The 20,445-nt window shown below is 36.6% G+C and overlaps 1 protein-coding gene across 7 annotated transcripts in view; it reads right to left on the reverse strand.

The window, feature by feature from the left end:
- PCDH9 (protocadherin 9) overlaps positions 1-20,445 on the reverse strand; it is an 827,735-nt gene that overhangs the window by 207,461 nt on the left and 599,829 nt on the right. The window lies entirely within an intron of this gene.

Consider the following 20,445-nt stretch of genomic DNA (forward strand, 5'->3'; position numbering starts at 1 on the left):
AAGTTTCTCTTAAAAGGTCATGTTGAAAATCTTCCCAGCATTCAACATTAAAGTAAAGTGTGTGTCCCCCTTTATTATACAGTGACAGCTACCCAATCCACTGTCCTTCCTTTTAAAATTGGCCTTCTGGAAACCCAGAAGCTCATTTTTAGTAACTAATCTTATATCTCCCTTCCTATCATGCTCTCCACACTTCTGCACTCCACTCATTTAATACATAATTTTTGTTTTTCTTCTTTTTAATTATTTTATATTTAAAAAAATATGTACAATATAATCATTCTGGAAGTATGCATAACAAAAAATGATGAATGAATGCATGCATAAATAAATGAAGGAAGGAACTAATATATAATAAATACATTGCAGAGTATGGCATTCATTATTCCCAACAAAAAACCTGGCATGTTCTATCCAATCCTATTTTCCTATTTCATCAAAAAGGTCACAATAGAACAATACCGGAAAAGTTTTGACTAGTGAAATTCAGAAATAATAGCTGATTCCTGACCCAAAGTTAGGAAAATGCCGCTCCCAAATGAAAACTAGATTTAAATATTAATCTAATCTAATATTACCTAATCTATCTAAAATGTTACCTAATCTAATATTAAATAGTAATTAAATATTATGGAAAGAGACCTCTGTGCAACATTGGAACCGTTAAGCAGGGATTAAAGGGGTTCAGGTTAGGGGATTTAAAACTTATGTTAGTCTATTTACATCAGGGGTGACAAGTTAGTCATGTCAAAGCAGACATTTGCTTTATGAAGAAATACCTAAAGGCTATAAATGTAGGAGGGATATGCACTTACTTTAAAGTGTGTGGGTTGGGACGCCTGGGTGGCTCAGTTGGTTAAGCAGCTGCCTTCGGCTCAGGTGGGATCGAGTCCCACATCGGGCTCCTTGCTCCGCAGGGAGCCTGCTTCTCCCTCTGACTCTGCCTTCCACTCTGTCTGCCTGTGCTCGCTCTCACTCTCTCTCTCTCTCTTACAAATAAATAAATAAAATCTTAAAAAAAAAATGTTTAAAGTGTGTGGGTTGGCTGGGAGGGGGACAAAACTTTTGACTTGCCATATTCTCAAACCCTTGCTCTATAATGTTGTTTGGTTGGTGGAATGGGGAAAGAGGATTCAAAGGAAGGTCAATCTGTTTTTACAATGGATTGTAAACCTTTTAGAGTGGGAAGAACCAGAACCCTAGCCCATTGTTTGAAATCAGAGTCGGTTTTGTTTGTTTGTTTTTGTTTTTTTGTTTTTAATTAGAACCCAGTGGTCCAACAGATTCCTAAAGGCAAACAGGGCAACAAAATCTCTGAAGAAAAACTGCTTTAAATTTAAGAAATTTTGTTTGGTGACCCAGACATAACGACAAAGACCTTTCTCAGAGTTTGTGGAGAAATGTCTGTGTTTGAGGCTGGGAAAACCTCTGTGGAGCCAGCCACTTGCCACTAACATTGTGTCTAGGGAAAGCAGAGTGAGCACCTGAGCTCTGTGACCTTGGATGGGTTATTTCTGCTGTCGGCAATATCATATCCTATTCTGAAAGAAGATGGCGGTAACAGTGTCTTCCTCTCAGGGTTCTGTAAAGATTAAATAAGTTCATATATGTAAAATGTCTGAAAATTCAGGTACCTAACAAGTCCTACATGAGGGATTGCTTATTATTATAGCCAATCAGTCCAACTGGCCATATATGTCAAGATGGGTTCACCATTAATTGGGTTATATATGTAACTGGTGACAGAAAAATGGGCAAAAGCTTTGTGATGAGCAAACCGACCATCAAGGGAGGAGTCAGGGATACTTTTTATAATCTCAGGCTTGTTTCTAATTAGCAGTATGTCCTTGAGTAAACCACTTACGGCTCTGAGTCTCAATTTCCATAGCTGAAAGATAAAAAATGAGTTAGTCTAGAGCATCCCTAAGGTCCTTTTGGCCCAAAGATTTTATTAGTCTATGAATCCTCTTAATGAGTATCACATTTTCAAACCTTTGCTACACATTATGAAAGAAACAGACAAAACACCAGCCAGTTCCCTTCCCTACCAGAGGTTCTGACGCTGCTATGACTAAAGAGCTTTTTAATCCACCCTTGCACAACACAATAACGTTCTCAATTATATAAACTTTGTTACGTATTCCTCAGATTCTGCAGACCAAAGCAGCTTGAGGCCACTGGCAAAGTTTATGCAGAGCCAAGATGACCAGCATTCACAGCTTTCAAGCTCCTGCTTGGGAGAGAACCGTGGCACTCCTCTTAAGGCAGAGTCTACACTTTCACATTTTACTGACAAGGGATTACACTCAATAAAACTTTTTTGACTGACACATAGTTCCTATTACTCAGCTGGTCCTCTGCTGCCAAAGCAGCAACCCAAATAGGTTCATGACCACAGAAGTGAGGAGGCCTTGTTCTCCCCTATCATCAGTGATGAGAGGGAGCAGTGTGCCACCCAGGAGGTGGGGCTCTGGGGTATTTGTGGCTTCAGTCCTCTGTATGTCCTTTCCTTGCCCTCAAGACTATTATTTATGTTGACAACTTGTCCCTTTAACGTCTTAAACTGATAAATACTATGTAACAAAATGTCAGTGACAGTGGACTTCCCTGAATTTGTATTAAATGTGTATATAATGACCTTTTCTCTCTCTCTCTCTCCCATTTAATTTGGAATTTATAATTGTCCTGAAACTCCTTAGGCCTTCTCTTCTGCGAATAAAAAATATCAGTAATCTGATCCTGAAAGAAATATATCTGTATTTTATTTTATTTTATTTTTTGGTCATTACTCTGTGTGGGAGATAATATCAGGTCAGAAAAGGCTGGGTATCACGGACCACTGCCACTGTTTCTGCGGTTGTCCCGCAGGTCACCTTGCAGGTCTGAAGCCACACAAAATCTATGAGGCAAAGCAGTCTCCCTGGGACCAGACAAGCTTATTTCAACGCTCATTGCCTTAAGAGTTGATCCATCAGGTATCTGATTATTTAGGCGATCTTTTCTGATGGCATAATCTTCAAGTTCTGTGCATTGGCAGGATGGATGCTTAACTATGGACTTTTTACTCTTTAGAGCTAATAAAATCCACAACAGAAGCACCTATGAACCCTACATGGGGTATTTGCCTCACAGTAATTGAACCATGTGATGTCTTGTATTAGGTAGCCTATATCTTAATTCAAAACCAGTTTTAAAAGGGCTTGTTTCCATGACATCAGGAAACCCTTGTCTTCCAGGATAGAGGAGAATGAAACGCTTCATGATTAATGACACTATCTAAATACTGGCACAAGCTGGCGAGCTCTTGCAAAGGAGGCGTGTTTCACTGCATTCTGCCCAACACAACAGCTCATTAAGCAATATTTTCCCCATTAATGTTTAGTATTAAACACTGAATGAAAGACTAAATATCATATGGAAAAACAAATTGAAAACAGCACAGTAGGGTTTAGGGTACTCAGCCAACAGCCTCCCCTTCATTTGGAAGACAGCTTGCATACCTATTCCAAAGATTAATGAGCAATCAGTTCTAAATTAAACCAAGACCTGCATTTAAATCTTTTTTTTCCTCTGTTGAAAGCACGACTATGAGTTACACTAACTGAGATAAAATACAGTATTAGCCTTTCCATGTGTTGTGTAATGTGGTTAGAAACATGAAAGATTGTTTCTGAAACATTTCCTTCACATTTTTTCATCATTTATTTTCCTGCACAATTTGAAAGGAAATGGGCCATCATGAGGTCAGTAGTTTCTGCCACATGATGTAGAATCTTGCTCTCTGCCAGTCACTCAAAACACAGTCACCTCTTTGAAGATAGAATAAGAAAACTGCTTTTATGAACATCAGAGATCCTATCATAGGTGGCTAACATAGAATTTCAATTATATAAAAACTGTCAAAAGAAACTACCTTTTCCGCAGGAGCACTGATATTGTTATCATGAGTAAAAATAGGGAAGAGCCCACTATATCGCTCAGGCCTCCGGACGCTCATGGGATGCTATTATGAGACACTTTTATAAACAGAGAGGCTCGGTTTAAGCCACAATCTGACTGAATCCTCAAGATTCAAAAGTGGTCCAAAATGAATTAACTTGATTGGTGGGGTCGGCTTTAGAAAAATCTGAAACAATTCACAAACTTCACCCATTATTTAGGGATTTTTATGAATCAAAATATCAAGGGACAGGATCAAGGTATGGAATTTTTTCTAAATGCCTCAAATCTTACAATAATACATAAGCAGGAACTAAAACAAGCAACAGAGACAATATGTGCTATAGACATATGGAAAATGGGAGTCTGATATGAATGTGAGTGGCCGGAGAAGATCTTGTGAAAAAGGTTTGTCTAGGACATCAAAGGATGGTGGTAGTTTTTTAGAACTAAGGAAAAAGATTAACTAACTTTAATTTTGATTAAGAAGGATAATTTCACAGTTATTTAGAAACTTAGCTTCATATAACTTAAGTATATCTGTAGAAGGTTGAATTGTGGCTTTAAAAAGGTAAGTTCATATCCAAATCTCTGGAATTGTGAATGCGATCTCATTTGGAAAAAAGGTCTCTGTAAACGTAATTAAGGATCTAGACATGAGATCATCCTGGATTTTTCTGATGGAACCAACAGCCAATGATAAGTGTCCTTAGAATGAACACACAGACAAAAGAAACATAGAAATAAGAAGAGGAAGCAACGTGACCATGGAGGTAGAGACTAACATAATGCAGTCACAAGACAAGGAATATGTGACTTCTAGTAGTAACTGAACCTTTAAGGAGTAAGAGCGCCTCCAAAACTTGCAGAGGGAGTGCAGTCTTGCTGGCACCTTGATTTCTGACCTCTGGCCTCCAGAAATAGGAGAGAAGAAATTTCTGGTTTTTCCGTAACCAAGTCTATGGTAATTTGCTATAGCAGCTACAAGAAACGATTAAAACCTCTTATTCCTATTTGAACTCTCAGTAGATAGCATAATTGTAGATAGAAGAATAACCTTAATTTCCTTTACTGGATTGAAATTATAAGCTCAGGAAAGAATACACTGCGTGTTCCTCTTACTTGCAGGATGTTTCCACAAAATGACCTCAAAGCAAGGATGATATGAGGTGAAAGCATAGCAATGCATTCAGGGAAGAATCGTTAGCATTCTTAAAAGTGAACTCACTCTCTCATTTGTCTTTCCTACACCATTGCCTTTCTGTGAAATGTTCCCATCCTCCTCCTCCCCACTGCCATCAGGGTCATCATGTACAATTACGTAGCACTTGCTTTATGCAGGATTTACAGATGAGGAACTGAAAAACAGAGCTTGAGTCATTGCCAAGTGAAGTTAAGAAAAAGAGTTGACATGAGGAAAAGCAACTGCCACGTGGTAACACTCTTATAGGTAATGACAAGAATGCATTTGTTCAAGTAACAGATGACGTGTATCTTCTAAGCATGGGGATCATTCCCCAAACTACGGTTCAGATGAAATGAACTTATATGTAAGGATAAGAGGAGATGCACCAGGACTCAAGAGAAGGATGTGCATACAGGGTGCTCCACAGGAGTGTGGGGGAGTTAGAGTCAGCAAAGGGGTAAAGAGAGCGAGCGGCGAGAAAAGTTTAAGTTAAAGATGTTTTTTATCATCATCATCATCATCATCATCATCATCACTAAGAAAATACTGGATCAGGTGACAGCATCCATAGACTCACTCTCATAACCTGAATTTCTCTGCTGGCACAGAAGAAAAAAATCGGTATCCGGGGAGGGGTAGGGGGACTTCGACTTCCTATGGTTTTTAGAAATTTCAACTTTGAAAGACATTTAAATAGAAAATGAGTTACCTAAAAACACAATCAGAAAGTTTTGAGTTGGGTTATATACTATAGATTTAGTGTACACCAATGAAACCTCCATTGATACACAGAAAGGTCAGTGTAGCCCATTATGAAGTGATGTTAAATAATGATTCATGTGCTTAATCACCTGGAATTCAGGTGGAGATATGAGAGAGAGAAAAATGAAGTGGGAAGGCACTTTAATGAGTTCATGGTTTTGCCAAGATAAGCTATCAAAATCTTTATCACAACTTAATTATAAGAATACTTCTGTTGAAATCAAAAAAATTGAAAGTAATAAAAATATTTTGAAAGTATCTTATGTATGATAAATCTTCATTGCTTTATAATCATATAAATGGTTATCAATTTCCTTTGGAGTATGAATTCCATTTATATCAGAAGTATCAGGTTTTTTTTTTCTTTAATTGTGTCTATTCCGTCACAGAAGACTGACATTTTAGTTTTGTCAATCTTGTATGTCTTGAACTTTTATATATAATTCCAGAACAAATAATCAGCATCCTTTTCTGTTCAAGAATTTCTAAAGAGGGGGGTGCCTGGGTGGCTCAGTGGGTTAAAGCCTCTGCCTTCGGCTCAGGTCATGGTCCCAGGGTCCTGGGATCCAGCCCCACATCCGTCTTTCTGCTCAGTGGGGAGCCTGCTTCCTCCTCTCTCTCTGCCTGCTTCTCTGCCTACTTGTGATCTCTGTCCATCAAATAAATAAATAAAATCTTAAAAAAAAAAAGAAAGAATTTCTAAAGAGGGTACAGGCAAATTTAAGATCTGTTAAAGTACTCTCTTCTGTTCAACAAAAGGGGACTGTCGACAGTAACATAATTTGAATTTGCAAAATGACGTGGAGAAATCTAGAAATTCAGAGCTATCAAAAGGGCAAACCAAAGGGAGAGGGACGGAAGTGCGAATGTTTAGTTATCCCACCTCATCCCTCCAAATGTTAACTCAGCCTCTGCTGAGAAATGCAAAAGGGCTAAAGTGGGTATATGAGCTTCCTAGTAAGGCAACAGAAGCCAATGTGAGGCAGTTTACAATGACATAAATTGGGAAATAAAAATGTAGAGAATATTCATTCTTAAAATAGAGAATAGTATTCTTAAACCAAATTATATAGATAACCTAGGTATCTTGAAAAAATTGCCAACTTTTGCTCTTGTTTTAACATAGCTGGCAACTGTCTGGGGAAAGTTGCTATTAAAAATCTGATATGTGTGTGTGTGTTTTGTGCACACACACACACACAGGTATGTCTCAGGAGGAAAATCTCAGACTTTCACAAGAGCTTGTCACTATGCATTTGCAGGTCTAACTTCAGCCATGTATTCCTTAATATTGCCAGGCACTTCTTCTAGTTCTCTCCTTCCCTTTCATTCCCCTCCTTTGCAACAGCATCTCCCACCTCCCTCGCTCTCTAGAACCCCTCGTCTCCACCAATTTCCCTTCGCCTCAAAAAAGGCCAGATCAATTCTTGGAAACGGACGTCATCAGCAGGAAAAATCCCCCAGTCTGCTACCTCTTTACAATCCTTCCTTATTTCTCACATCTCTTTTCTGCTTTCCTGTGTTTAAAATTAACACTGGCCCGTACACTCTCACATCCCAGCCTCTCTATGTGCATTCTGCATCCAATTTCCTCCCTGTCCGTGGAACTAAATGTTATCAATTTTGACTCTTCTAGCTAGCCTTCAATGTTTCCTTCTTTTCTGGCCCTCAGCACCTCATCATTTACATACGTCCAAATCTTTTCCTTCTTAAAACAAAGCAAAAAAAAAAAAAAAAAAATTCTCTTTAATCCATTGACTCATTCTTGCTGCGTTAAGCCAAATCTCTTTAAACACATTTCTCTACATTGAATGTCTCTGACTCTTTACTACCCATTTGTGCTTCAGGGTTCTCCCATTTGGCCTCTGCCCACAACATACACTCAATCGCATCTCGGACATTTCTGTTCATCTTCTCCAAAGGTACTTCAAAATCAGCATGTCCAATATGAGGCCTCTCATCTCTTCAAATCCTCCCTTTCAAACTCTGCAGCTTTCACTTTATTGCCAAGGCAAAGGCTATGAACAGTTCTTTCTGGACTTAGCCCTGTCCTGAATCAACCCAACTTAACCCTTCGATGTTAGCTCCCACAAAGCATTTAAATCCTTCCATTTATTTACGTCTCCATTGCACAGCTCTTCCCTTTCAAAGCACTTAGGTGCGCTACTTAATTGGATGTTGGTCTGATTCCCCCAGTAGAAGGGGATATAACAGTGTTATTCCTTATACATTCCTAGGACTGGGCACCAGGCTGGGACATAATTGGTGCTCAATAAAAATAAGTAATAGCTATAAGTGTAAAGCCACTATCAAGAAGGGCAGAAAGCTTCCACTAACTGGAGTTTCTCTATTGTAAGCGCTTTAGAGAAGGAATAAGGCTATTTATTTTAATTATGAACTGAACAAGCATAAGGAGGGAACACCTGAGGTTTGAGTTACAAATGTTATATAAAGTGACTATGATCCTGTGGTGCTAATAAAAGATAAAAATAAAAGTACTGTGTCTTGTACAAATATTTTGATTAATAATTTTGTCAGAATGAAGATTCCCCAGAAGAGGAAAGTCTGTATGGCTCAAAGCTCAGAAATTCTGCCAAGCTAAAATGCCTAACAATCATGATAGTCTTAATTCTGTGTATTTTTTAGCTTATGCAATGCTTTGAAATCTCTCCCCACTGCCCCAAAGCCACTAGTATTTGTTAACTTGTCATAATTTGTCCTTTTATTTTGACTACTTAGAGAGAGGATCAATTCTCATTGCATTCGAAGTTAATATCCAAGATGTGTTTGATACAGTTTTTCTCGGAATATCTGAAACCTAATATCTGGAACAAATATCTGAAATGAATATCTGAAAGATAATAACATCAAATTTCATGTGAATGGAAGTTTGAAACAGACTTAACACATCCCCAGCAAAAGTACCTCAAAGTCATACACTTTTGAAATGTTAGGATTACTTTTATTTTTAACAAAATCTCTGTGAATAAGAGAATCTGTCTGTCTTTTGGATTACTTATAAATGTTATCATTTACATGATTACTTTTTGTGCAAGCAAAAGTACTCCAAAGTACTATTAGCCTAGCCCCAAATGCCCTTAGCTGCAAAAGTGGCAGGAAAAAGCCAATTCGTGCTTGCTTGAGATACATTTGAGTGTGCAGTGGCTGTGGGATTTGAATATGAATATTTCTGGGATTTCCTCATTCTTTAGCCAGCTTTGTTTGGGGACACTAAAAATGAAGTAGCACTAATCCTCTACACAAGCTTTTCAGAAAACATCATCCCTCTTGCAGGACGCTCCTTGCAGAAAATACCCGACTATGTAAAACTTACATCGTTAGTTTTGTCCATTTTTGCATGTTGTGATCATTCCTAAATTACTGTAAGTGTCAGGGTGAAATATAGCTGGCAACCTTGTTTTATTCAAGCTGCTAAAAAAGAATTCCAAACCAGCAAATATTGTCATGTCATTTCTTTTAATTAAAAGATAGAATTCTCTCTCTGAATTCATCACTTAGTATGTTAGATTAAATCTTCCCTACTGCTTTGACCTACAGATGATTGGTTTCTTTTTTCTGCATTTATCTCTGCCCTTGTCTTTTAATTTCTGTAACATAGGTAACAGTATTAAGGAGCTTACACGGACACGGTGCTGATACATCACAGTAGAAAGTTTAGTGTTCTGGACTTCTTATTTCACAGACTCAGTACTGTTAATGCTGATGAGGTTCCATAAGATTAAACCTGCGTAAGGAAACCTGCTTCCCATTGATGTTTTTACACATGCCTCGATGTAATGGCCCAAAATGTGTAAGAAAGTTGAAGATAAAAGAAAATAGAAAAGAATGGATCACTTATTAGAGATAAATTATCGAACACACTCATTACGCATACACTGGTCAAATGTCCAAAGACACCCATCTTGGTCCCTAAAAAGAATCAAATCACAGTAGCACCTTTGGTGAGTTATTATGCCGCAGTCTCCAAAGTAAGAGGGGTAAAGGACACTAACAATAACTAATATATTGTTGAAGTAAATGGTGATAACCCTGAAGGAATAGCTTTTTCCCTTTTTTCCCTTCCTGCAATTTCACCATCTCTCAAAGACTAGAATTAGAAATATAAACACAGAAATGGCAGAGGAAGAGACAGTCTAGTGCCTTTGGAGCTAGCTTTATAATTTTTAAAAGATCCACCCCTGCTTTGTTATTTTGTGCAATGAAAACTCTCAGCAGTTCCCTTCACAGGGGAGTCTTCCATTTCCGACTTGGCATTCCTCCTCCGTGATACAAGGTCACTCAATTATCCTCTCTTCAGATGCCAGTCCCACCGAAGGAAACTACTCTACTGAGGAAGCTCCTAGTGATGGTGCAATTGTACAAACAGAAACAAAGTACTGGCATCTTGCTAAAATGTGTTTTCCCAAGCAAGTGAAGTGTAATTTTCAGCTTTACAGTATCAACTACAAAACTGCACATAAAATGTGAGTACCTAGTCAAAAGGAAACAATCGCTCTTCATTCTAAGCCAGTCCTACCTTTTGTATTATTCTGCAAAGTATCATTTATTTAAGTCAGAGTAACCTATCCATAGACAGGGGAAATCCATTTAGAAAAGTACTACATTAGCACAGCAATTGCTAGCAAAATTCTCCTCAAAGGATGGCAGGAAGAGGCTAGCAATGGCCTCCTTTTTTTTTTCTTTTAAACAGCACAACTGCACTGATTTACGCAGTTTATAAGACCTGTAAAACTCTTGCTGAGAATTAAAAACATTTTTTCTTGAATTTGTCGTAAGTGATAGGTCATTCCACTACTCACTTAGATAAGTTCTTGAGGTAGGATTTTTCAAAATGCCCTCCCATTACTCAGTGAAATTTCAAAGCAGTGGCAAATTCATCTAGAAAACTACTGTTAAACTTTGAGTGGCACCCTTCTTAACTTTTCGCTCACAGACTTATGGGGATTGATTGCTTCCACAGTTAAACAGAATATCTACTTTAATCTCCTCTAACTGCTGTTGACCTATCTCTGCCATTGCTTCCCAAGTATATAATAAATCAAGAGCATTTTACATGAAAAATGAAGTAATTACTCAGTGAATCCAATGGCTAATTGCACACAGAGGCCTCTGGGAAATATGGGACAAATCAGTGTCAGATTTCAAAAGGCAGAAAGGAAATTGAAGTTAATAACTCTCAAATACTGACAGGTTGAAAAGGACTTGAAATGCACCATTTCTTCAGACACAGAATCCCCACTTAAGGGAATTGGAAAATTCTAGCTATACACCCAGTCTTTACGCCAATAATAGTACTGACAGCTGAGAAAATAGAACCTATTGCACTAAAGTGAACTATTTCAGAGAAAAAGTAACTACCTTTTATTATCATTTGTATGAAGTTTTCTGAGCAACAAAAAGGTCTGTGTCTTTTTCTTTTTGTTTGCACATCAGTAGAGTCAAATTTGCTCCAAAAACTAATAACTACACTGTTTGTTGAGATGTAATGAAATCTGATTGTCTCTCAAATACTCAATAAAACTGCACGGGAACTGAATATTATGCAATCTCTTTTTATGAGAAGAAGTCTATTTTAAAGTTGTTTTTTTTTTTTTTTCCTGTTTGCAAAAGTATCTGATAGAGCAAACTGATTTGTTTTGTTTTTTTTCTTCTTGTATCTGTCTTACATGGTAGGTACTATATATCTGTGACATAAAAACATGATATACACCACTGTTACAGAACAAAGATATGAAGCAAAAGCCTCCTCATACAGATCAATACTATATAAACACAAGATAGTGCTGCATACTACAAAGAAATTATATTACCATACTGTGGGGGTGAATAAAAGGAAAAGGACTTTACTTGTTTCAGAAAAAAAAATCTTCTTTTGCAGGAATTTAATGATCCACAACTTTTATAAGAGTCATAAATACACACAGAGTGCATTCACACAATATACCATGAGCATGCGTACACAAACACACACACACACACACACAGACATACACCTATATCTCCTTGCAATGTAATTAAGTTATGCTGATATTTTTATTGTTAATCATTACTGGTAGAATAAGCAATAACTTCACTGCTTACAATATCAAATTTAAGTACAGGTTTTAATTTTAACTCCTTTTTAAGCTTCTCCTACTTCCTTCTGATATGGCCTCTGGTTTTGAAGGTTTTTTGTCTATGAAAAGAAATTATTAATACTGTCAGAGCATGGGAAGATATGTGTTTGTGACAAGGATTCCCAGTGGCCAACCTTTCAGACTTCATTATTTTTAGACAGCATGTGGCTTATCTCCTGAAACCATCTCAAATGAGATGAAAACTTAATGCTGACTTAGTAACATTTTACTTCTCTCTTACTGCAGGGGCTTTGAGTATTAGGTATCTATTAATTGAGGCAGGTTGTTTCCATAGTCATATTTCTATTCGGGAGATTCTTATCCCTTTGTTAAGTGTCTTTGTGATTTTTTTTTTTTAAGTAATCTATGATGTTATTAAGAAAAAGGAAAAAAAAGTCTCCATTGTTTAATAATCTAGTATCACATTTATGCTAAAAGAACTGCTATTTAGAAATTAGCAGAATCCTCCATATACAATTAGTAATGCCTATGTCCATGTGCCTTCTGATCCAATGAAAACATAAAAATATGGTTAAGATCACCCACACAGTCTTCCCTTCCCCCTCTTTTTACCAGCAAATAAGTTAAAGGTGAGGGAATAAGAGATTTTAGCCAATTAGAGAACAAGTAAATCCTTTGCTGGTATTTGTTGCATTATCATTCTGAGAACTTACTCTGCGGAGAACACTGACTTCTGAAACACTTTACTCATCGAAGTATTTATCTCCCTTTACCAGCAACTCCCTGACTTCTCCCACTATTTTCTCAGGCCAGGTCAGGATGCTTGGTGCTTGATGTTAAAAAGTCTGTGGGTGGTTTTTGTTTGTTTGTTTTAATCTTCCACTGTTTTCCCCATGCTTATTATCATGAAGTACTGAAGTGCCTTAAGAAATAGGACTTTAAAAATAACTTTAAATGACTAAAAAGGGTTAGAGGTAAAATAAAAAAAAATGCCTGTTTTGTTTTTGAAAACTTTTGTGTGTGTGTTTCTTTTGTCCCCTGTCTTTGATCCTTTTTGTCCCCTGCTTTCTTGGTAATATTAGTTCTATCAGACTCTGATGGTGATAAGAACTCTGGTCTAAGGAACAAAAGACAAATGAGAACTTGCTGATAATAGATAGCTCCACTTTTGCATTTATTTTCAGACTGGGAGGATGCTGCACTTTATACCTATCAAGTTCAGGAAAACAGCAGTCTTTATCCCCATTTAATCTCAATGGATTGCTGCGATGTACTCATTAAAAGTTATATATGGAGAGCTGATTAAAAATCATTGTTTTCAACTTGGCAGTGGAAAGCACCGTGACCAACAAGACATAAAGTTAAAATAAAAGGATAGTATGTCATGAACATCTCAAGAAGCAATCTTCTTATTATGGTATGAATCTTTTATCATTCACTTGAGATTCTTTATAATCAAGAATCTGTACTAAAGAAAGAAAGTCTCATCCAAATTTTAGCAGCTCTTCTAAGAAATATGAATCATGTTTTCAGATTCATTTGGGGTGGTGGTCTACTCCCTACACCTGTAAAATATAAGAAGCCTCCTGGACAAACAAGGAGAACAGATTTTTATTTGAGGCTTTCAACATTTGAGTATTCATTGGAGTATTTCAATATTTCAATATTTCAGTATTTCAATATGAGTATTCAATATTCATTTCAATATTTGAGTATTCATTTAAAAATACTGTTTATGCATTCTAATTAATGCAACATTAAAACAAAGATGTTTATGGAATTTTAAGTTAGACTCCCATCATGCGATTATTAATCAATAACAAAATGGAATTTAGAGACTTAGAGTATAGACTCCCTGTAACTTAAATTCTCTGAGTTATAAAATTTCTTTCTCTGTAAGATGAGGAAAATGTCTACACATCTCTAATTGCTCTATTTCTTCTATCCGCAGATATTTTATTTGTGTCTACTTAATAAGTAGAGATCTCTATGCTTAAACATGTCCTATAACTCAGCATACCAGGTGTCCCAATTTTACGATTAGACTGGTGAGTTGTAATATTTACGACACTGAAAATGAGTTCTAAATGGAGAAACAGATTTAAATGTTTTGTTTTACATTCTTAGCAATTAATTGTAGTGCTATTTTCTGTTCCAAATATATAAATATTTGATTGATTTTATCTTTTATTGCTCACTCCCATATCATAATAGCCATTCTCCTTGGCTTTCACTTTTCTTTCTACCTGTTACTAGCATTTGGCTATTACAATAATTTTGCAGAGTGCAATACACTATTTCAAACTAAGTGACAATACGAGAACCAATGATAGTTTTTAGAAAACGGTTTAACTACAGATAAGATGTAGCAGCTTAAAGATATGCATAACTCAAAGCTTCTATGAAAAAGTTAAAAGGTTAAAGGTTATCCCATGGTCTTAGCAACCCAGCTTCATGCACGCTGAGGAAGTCACTTGTGCACTCATAGACTCTCCAGTTCTGGCAGTTCCCGGCTGCTGGGATTCAAGGCTTCTGGACTGATGTTATTTCTGGCAGAGAGGCATAAAACCAGAGCCTCTACTTGAAGCAATGGTGAAAGGGCACCAGCTGTTTCCAGATAATTGTGGATATGTTCCAGACTATTAATCTATTCCTTTTTAAAATTTTAACTCACTTTCTATTTTCTCATAATGACCACTGAACCCCTTTCTACATCTCATGGCTGATACTTTTCTTAAGGTCAAATATTGAGAATATGTAAAAATAAACAGAAAGTACAAAACTATTTAGCTCTTCATAAATTAATCATCAAATTCCCTTTGCCTTTGAGTATAATAATTATTTTGAGAAAAGATTCATTTTGTTTTATTTTTTAACAAATCATTGTTCTCTGGATCCTAAGATCCTTTTTTAGCTAGATCCTGAAATGTTGGTCAGTTAATTTGGGTGTAGATAATCAACTTAGTGATAGAAGTCAGCAGAATAGACAGGATGTAAAACTTTTATGAAATATATTGTTCAAAGAAAGAAAGAAAGATTTACCAACAACATGATGAGTTTGATTCCTTTTATATTTATACTTACATCTATTTATAGATCTTGAAAACATACACAAGACTAAAGTGGGAGACAGGAGCTTATGGAAATTTTTACTATCTATATTTTTACATACCTATAGTATTTAACTTTTTTCTTTTTTCAAAAAGATTTTTATAAAAATAATTTTTATAGTAAAACTACTTTTTTAAAAAAATGACTTTATTTATTTATTTGACAGAGAGATCACAAGTAGGCAGAGAGGCAGGCAGAGAGAGAAGGGGAAGCAGGCTCCCTGATGAGCAGAGACCCTGATGTGGGGCTTGATCTCAAGACCCTGAGATCATGACTTGAACCAAAGGCAGAGGCTTAACCAACTGAGCCACCCAGGCACTCCTATAGTAAAACTACTTTTAAAGAATGTAGGAAGACAATGAGAATAAAAGAAATATCTGCAGTGGTTTTATTTAGTTGAACACGAAATATAAGATAATCATTGAGTTGAATTAAGTTACAAACTATTTTCTAAGCCATGATAAAGTATATTATGCTTCTAAAATTGTTATATAGAGACGTCTATACATTCCATATAGACCTCTAAGTCTTAAGTTTTACATAAAGGTTCTAGTAGTTAAATAACTAAAAAAGAAATTAAAAGCACAGATATAAAAAAGGAATTAGTAAAAGTACGTGCATTTACATACTGGGAGAAATAGTACAATAGCAGTGAAAGTACTGAGTATATAGATTAAGTTTACAAAATACATGAAGAGGGTCTAGGTATGCATCTCTCATTTTTGATGAGTAAACACTATTTTTTTTTATCAATATCCTGTACGGTGCTTAAGAAATTGACATGAGGGGCAGCTGGGTGGCTCAGGGGGTTAAGCCTCTGCCTTTGGCTCAGGTCATGATCTCGGGGTACTGGGATGGAGCCCCGCATTGGGCTCTCTGCTCAGCAGGAAGCCTGCTTCTCTTCTTTCTCTGCCTGCCTCTCTGCCTACTTGTGTGATCTCTGTCAAATAAATAAATAAAATCTTAAAAAAAAAAAAAAAGAAATTGACATGAACACATTCTACTGAAAGGATCCATGTGCTTTTAAAAAATTAGTTTTAATGTCCTTATTGATCCTAACAGTTTGTTTAGCAGTATTTTACTTTGAAGACACAGGTCCCATATGCTTCCATTAGAAAGAAAACTAAAGCAAGAAAGTCTTATTTTAAAAACATGAAATTTTAAGAAAACAAAAATCATCATCATAAAGTGAAGTAAAATATTACCACATTGAAGTTAAAATACACCAAAAGAGAAGATATTTCCTGAAAATTCCTTTAAACCTTATTCATGTAGTTTCCCATGTATAGCAAGTATCAATGTACGATAATTAAGCAAAGAGCAGTGAATTATTCAAAGTTTAAGCATCCATATTTCAGTCTTCAGCAATTTAACAATCAAAATACTTCTAAAATCTACTTCACTTTAAAAGTATCATATCCCAATTTTACACACTCACTGATGAAAACATCTGCTTTTAGGCATTTTTCCTCATGTCACTGAATTTAAATAGACAAAATACCATTACTTATTCATTGCAAAAAACCCTTATTTAACCACAATATTATCATAATTTGTTTATGCTGTTAGTTTTAAGAGACATAAACTTAGAGAGAGGTCAACAAGTATTTTCCATAGCTATCCAACTATTTATTAATTGACTATACAATCTAAGAACATGTTTTGATTGAAATGCAGCTAAATATGAGGGTGCAGAAAGAAAAACCAGAATCACAAAAACAGAAACAAAATGAACAAAAAAAACCTCCACCAGAACAAATTTTATTTAATTAAATCTGATTTGGGGGCACTGGCTGACTTCTGGAGCTCTGTAGGAGCCCCACATTTATTTATTTATTTATTTATTTATTTATTTATTTATTTATTTTAAAGATTTTATTTATTTATTTGACAGACAGAAATCACAAGTAGAGAGGCAGGCAGAGAGAGAGGGGAAGTAGGCTCCCCGCTGAGCAGAGAGCCCGATGCGGGGCTCGATCCCACGACCCTGGGATCATGACCTGAGCTGAAGGCAGAGGCTTTAACCCACTGAGCCACCCAGGCGCCCGGAGCCCCACATTTATTAAGGATGAAAATCCATCCAATAAGACAATTTGAAAGTATGACTGAAAAGAACATTATGAAATGGTTATCATGGCAGCACAGACACGTTATTTTGACTCAATTGTCTCCCTTACTCTTCTTGCTTTTAGGAATGCTATTTTCATTAATGCTGATTAATGTTGATATTTCAACTCAAAGAATGAACCAGATGAATTCAAGATTTAAAATTCAACTGGCCCCAACGCTATGATATCATTTTGACAAAGCTATATATAAATTCAGAAGAGTCAGGGCAATTTTTTGAGCAAAGTCAGAAGAATCTGAAAACTCTAGTTTTATAAAGATATACAGATATTTTTAAAGGATGCCTTAATTAAAACGTTATTGCATGTTTGCTTCCCATTCTTTTTCATATACACTTTCTCTTTACATTGGCCTTAGTTGCAGGCATTCCTACAAGAGTTACACTAAATCATGACTCTTCACTCAGAGTAACTGTCTAGTGAATGCAGCATACATCAAGGCTGACAGTCTTTTTAGTACCCTTATGAATACTGGCAGCATAATCTGTTGTTAGAGATTCTGAAATTCCTAACAAATTCAAAAATAGCTCTTGTCAAGTGTGACAAAAGCTGCAGTCATTAATACCTGGCAGGCATATTTTATTATAAAACAGTGGCTCACCTTTTGGTTTCCCTCAATTTACTATATAAAAATACACTTGGCCCCAAAGTGTATGATGACTCTGTAATAGAGGGGTGTTATTGAGTCCTGTGATCCAAAGCTCTTTCTTAATGTTTACATGCATAAATGGACCCCAAACCAGTGACCCACTAAATTTTTCTGGCATTCTGATTACTGAAAGATGATAACAGAATAATATTTAAATGATATTTTTTAGAACATGTAACACCAGAAAATCAGAATAGAACCACTTCAATATTTAGTAACAGTAGAAATGATAAACTAGGTGGAGGGCACATTAAAAATTGTTAGCAAAATGGAAAACATTTTCTTGATGTGCCTGGTTTCTTCTGCAGCAATTTACCACGAGGCCCTGAGTTACAGAGTAAGATGCTCCCTTTAGACACACACACACACACACACACACACAAAGAGATCACTTTTGTAACTCCTTTAAGTTCAAAACACTATACTATTATCACACATATTCTTGCTGAAACTCTTAGAACAACAGGATTTAGGTTTGCTTTACATACTAGCATTTTTTCCTCCCCAGCTCTAGACTAAATAACCTAGATGTGAGAACAATAGCTGGAATAATCTCAAATACAAAAATTTATGCCACTTTGTTTATAAAGTTTCATTTTAACTTAAGTTATGATGCACCAGAATTTCATACCAAACCTGATTAATTCAGAAATGTAAGCGGTGAAAAGCTATCCCTGGCTATCTAGAAAACAGGTACTATAATTGCCAGTGGATTCTGGAAAATTCTATGTATTCTAACTAAAATCATGCTCAGGAAGGGCTCTGATGGAGACTACTTGGGTACCTTCTCTCCAGTTTTCTAAGAGCCAATGACACCATCACTGGCAGCACCCCCATAATTCACAGTGCTGGAACAGTAGCATGAGCGAACAGTCCCTCTCAGGATTATGTTAGTTACCAGAAGAAAGTTTCAAAGTTTAACTCCAAAACGTCCACCCTGAAGTGTTTTTGTAGAGAATCCTAGCCTTTTTATAATAATATCAATGAGATGAAGTAATCAGTTATCAAATGTAATTTTTTTCTATTTTATTTATTTGAGAGAGAGAGAGAGAATGTGCATGAGTGGAGGGAGAGGCAGAGGGGGAAGCAGGCTCTCTACTGAGCAGGGAGCCGATGTGGGGCTCGATCCCAGGACCCTGAGATCATGACCTGAGCTGAAGGCAGACACTTAACCGACTGAGTCACCCAGGCGCCCCTCCAATGGTATCTTAAAAACCACACTTGTATATGCACACGGGAATACATGTACATATCTTTTTGACCCATTAAGTTTAGAAAGCAATTTTTCAAGTATTATTTCGATTATCCTCGATTATCCTCACTGTCCATATAGTTTTAGGAAAAGTGTTACTGGCATTTTATAGATAATAAGCAATTTGATTTTATTACGTGACTTATTCAATGTCATACATCTTAGGAACTAAGGTAGCTGGAGCCCCAACACAGGTCTTCTGAGTCCTCACCTAGCGTCCCTTCCTTTGGGCCTTACCTTCCCCTTCCCAGTGCCTCCCTTCCTTTTGTACAAGGAAAGATGCAACTGAACCAAAATATTAATTAATAACAGGAATAAGTTTAATCACTTAGCACAATTTCTTTCACTATAAGAATACACTTATTTCTTTGTTTTTTACAAAAATTTTGTTGTGTTCTCCTTTTATGGTCTTCTAAATTCTCCCCATATATTGTCACATTTCATTCTCACCTGTCTGTGATGGGAAAGCAAGACTCAAAAGGAAGCCTCGTCTTCCTATAATTTATGTGGTTTCTGCCGCTGAATTTTAGTAGCTAAAAACTCTCCCACATCTCTTGGAAGGATTTTGGGGGTACAACATACAATTTTTTACATCACAGCTCTAAATGAATCTACTTCTTTGGCTCTCAACACTATTGTTCTGAAGAATACACCTCAACTTGAGAGGTGGGGGGCAGGATGGAGATAATGTATAGCTGGCCTGTGTTTCGTGGGAGAGCTGGGAGTGTGCTCAGGTATTTCTAATTATCTGCCCAGATGAGAACCACTAGTTGCATTGCACACAGCGATCACAAGCACCCTGGTTATGAGTACCCTTGAGTTTTCATGGCTCATTAGTCAGCTAATGATGCATTATGTTCAGCGAGTGCTGAGCTCTGGCGTGACTCTTGGTCGAGACAGAGTCTGGACTGGAGTGAACCCGAAACCTACCCATGCGTCGAATTAACTATTTAATTAACTAATTCTATAATTAACAGACAGTGTCTTGATCCACGTAACAAACAGGTAAGAAGACAGGATCGGCTGACATTTTTACAGAGCATAGAAGGCCTACTGAGAATGTGACATTTAAACAGAAAATTTCAAAGAAGTGAAGGAGTTGGAAGATAACTGGGTGGAGAACATTCCAGGAAGAATTAGCTTTGCATGTCTGCAGAATAAACGCAGGCCTGTAATGCTGACACTGGGAGAAATAAGGGAGATGTGTGGAGGGATGAGGTCAAGGAGACAGCCAGCGGCCAGATTCTGTAGAGCCTTGCAGACTATTGAAAAGTCTTTAGTGTTTACTCTGTAAAGATTAACACAGAAGTCATTCAAACAGT

This window comes from Mustela nivalis (genome assembly GCF_964662115.1).
Source record: "Mustela nivalis genome assembly, chromosome: 15".
NCBI classification, from domain to species: Eukaryota; Metazoa; Chordata; class Mammalia; order Carnivora; family Mustelidae; genus Mustela; species Mustela nivalis.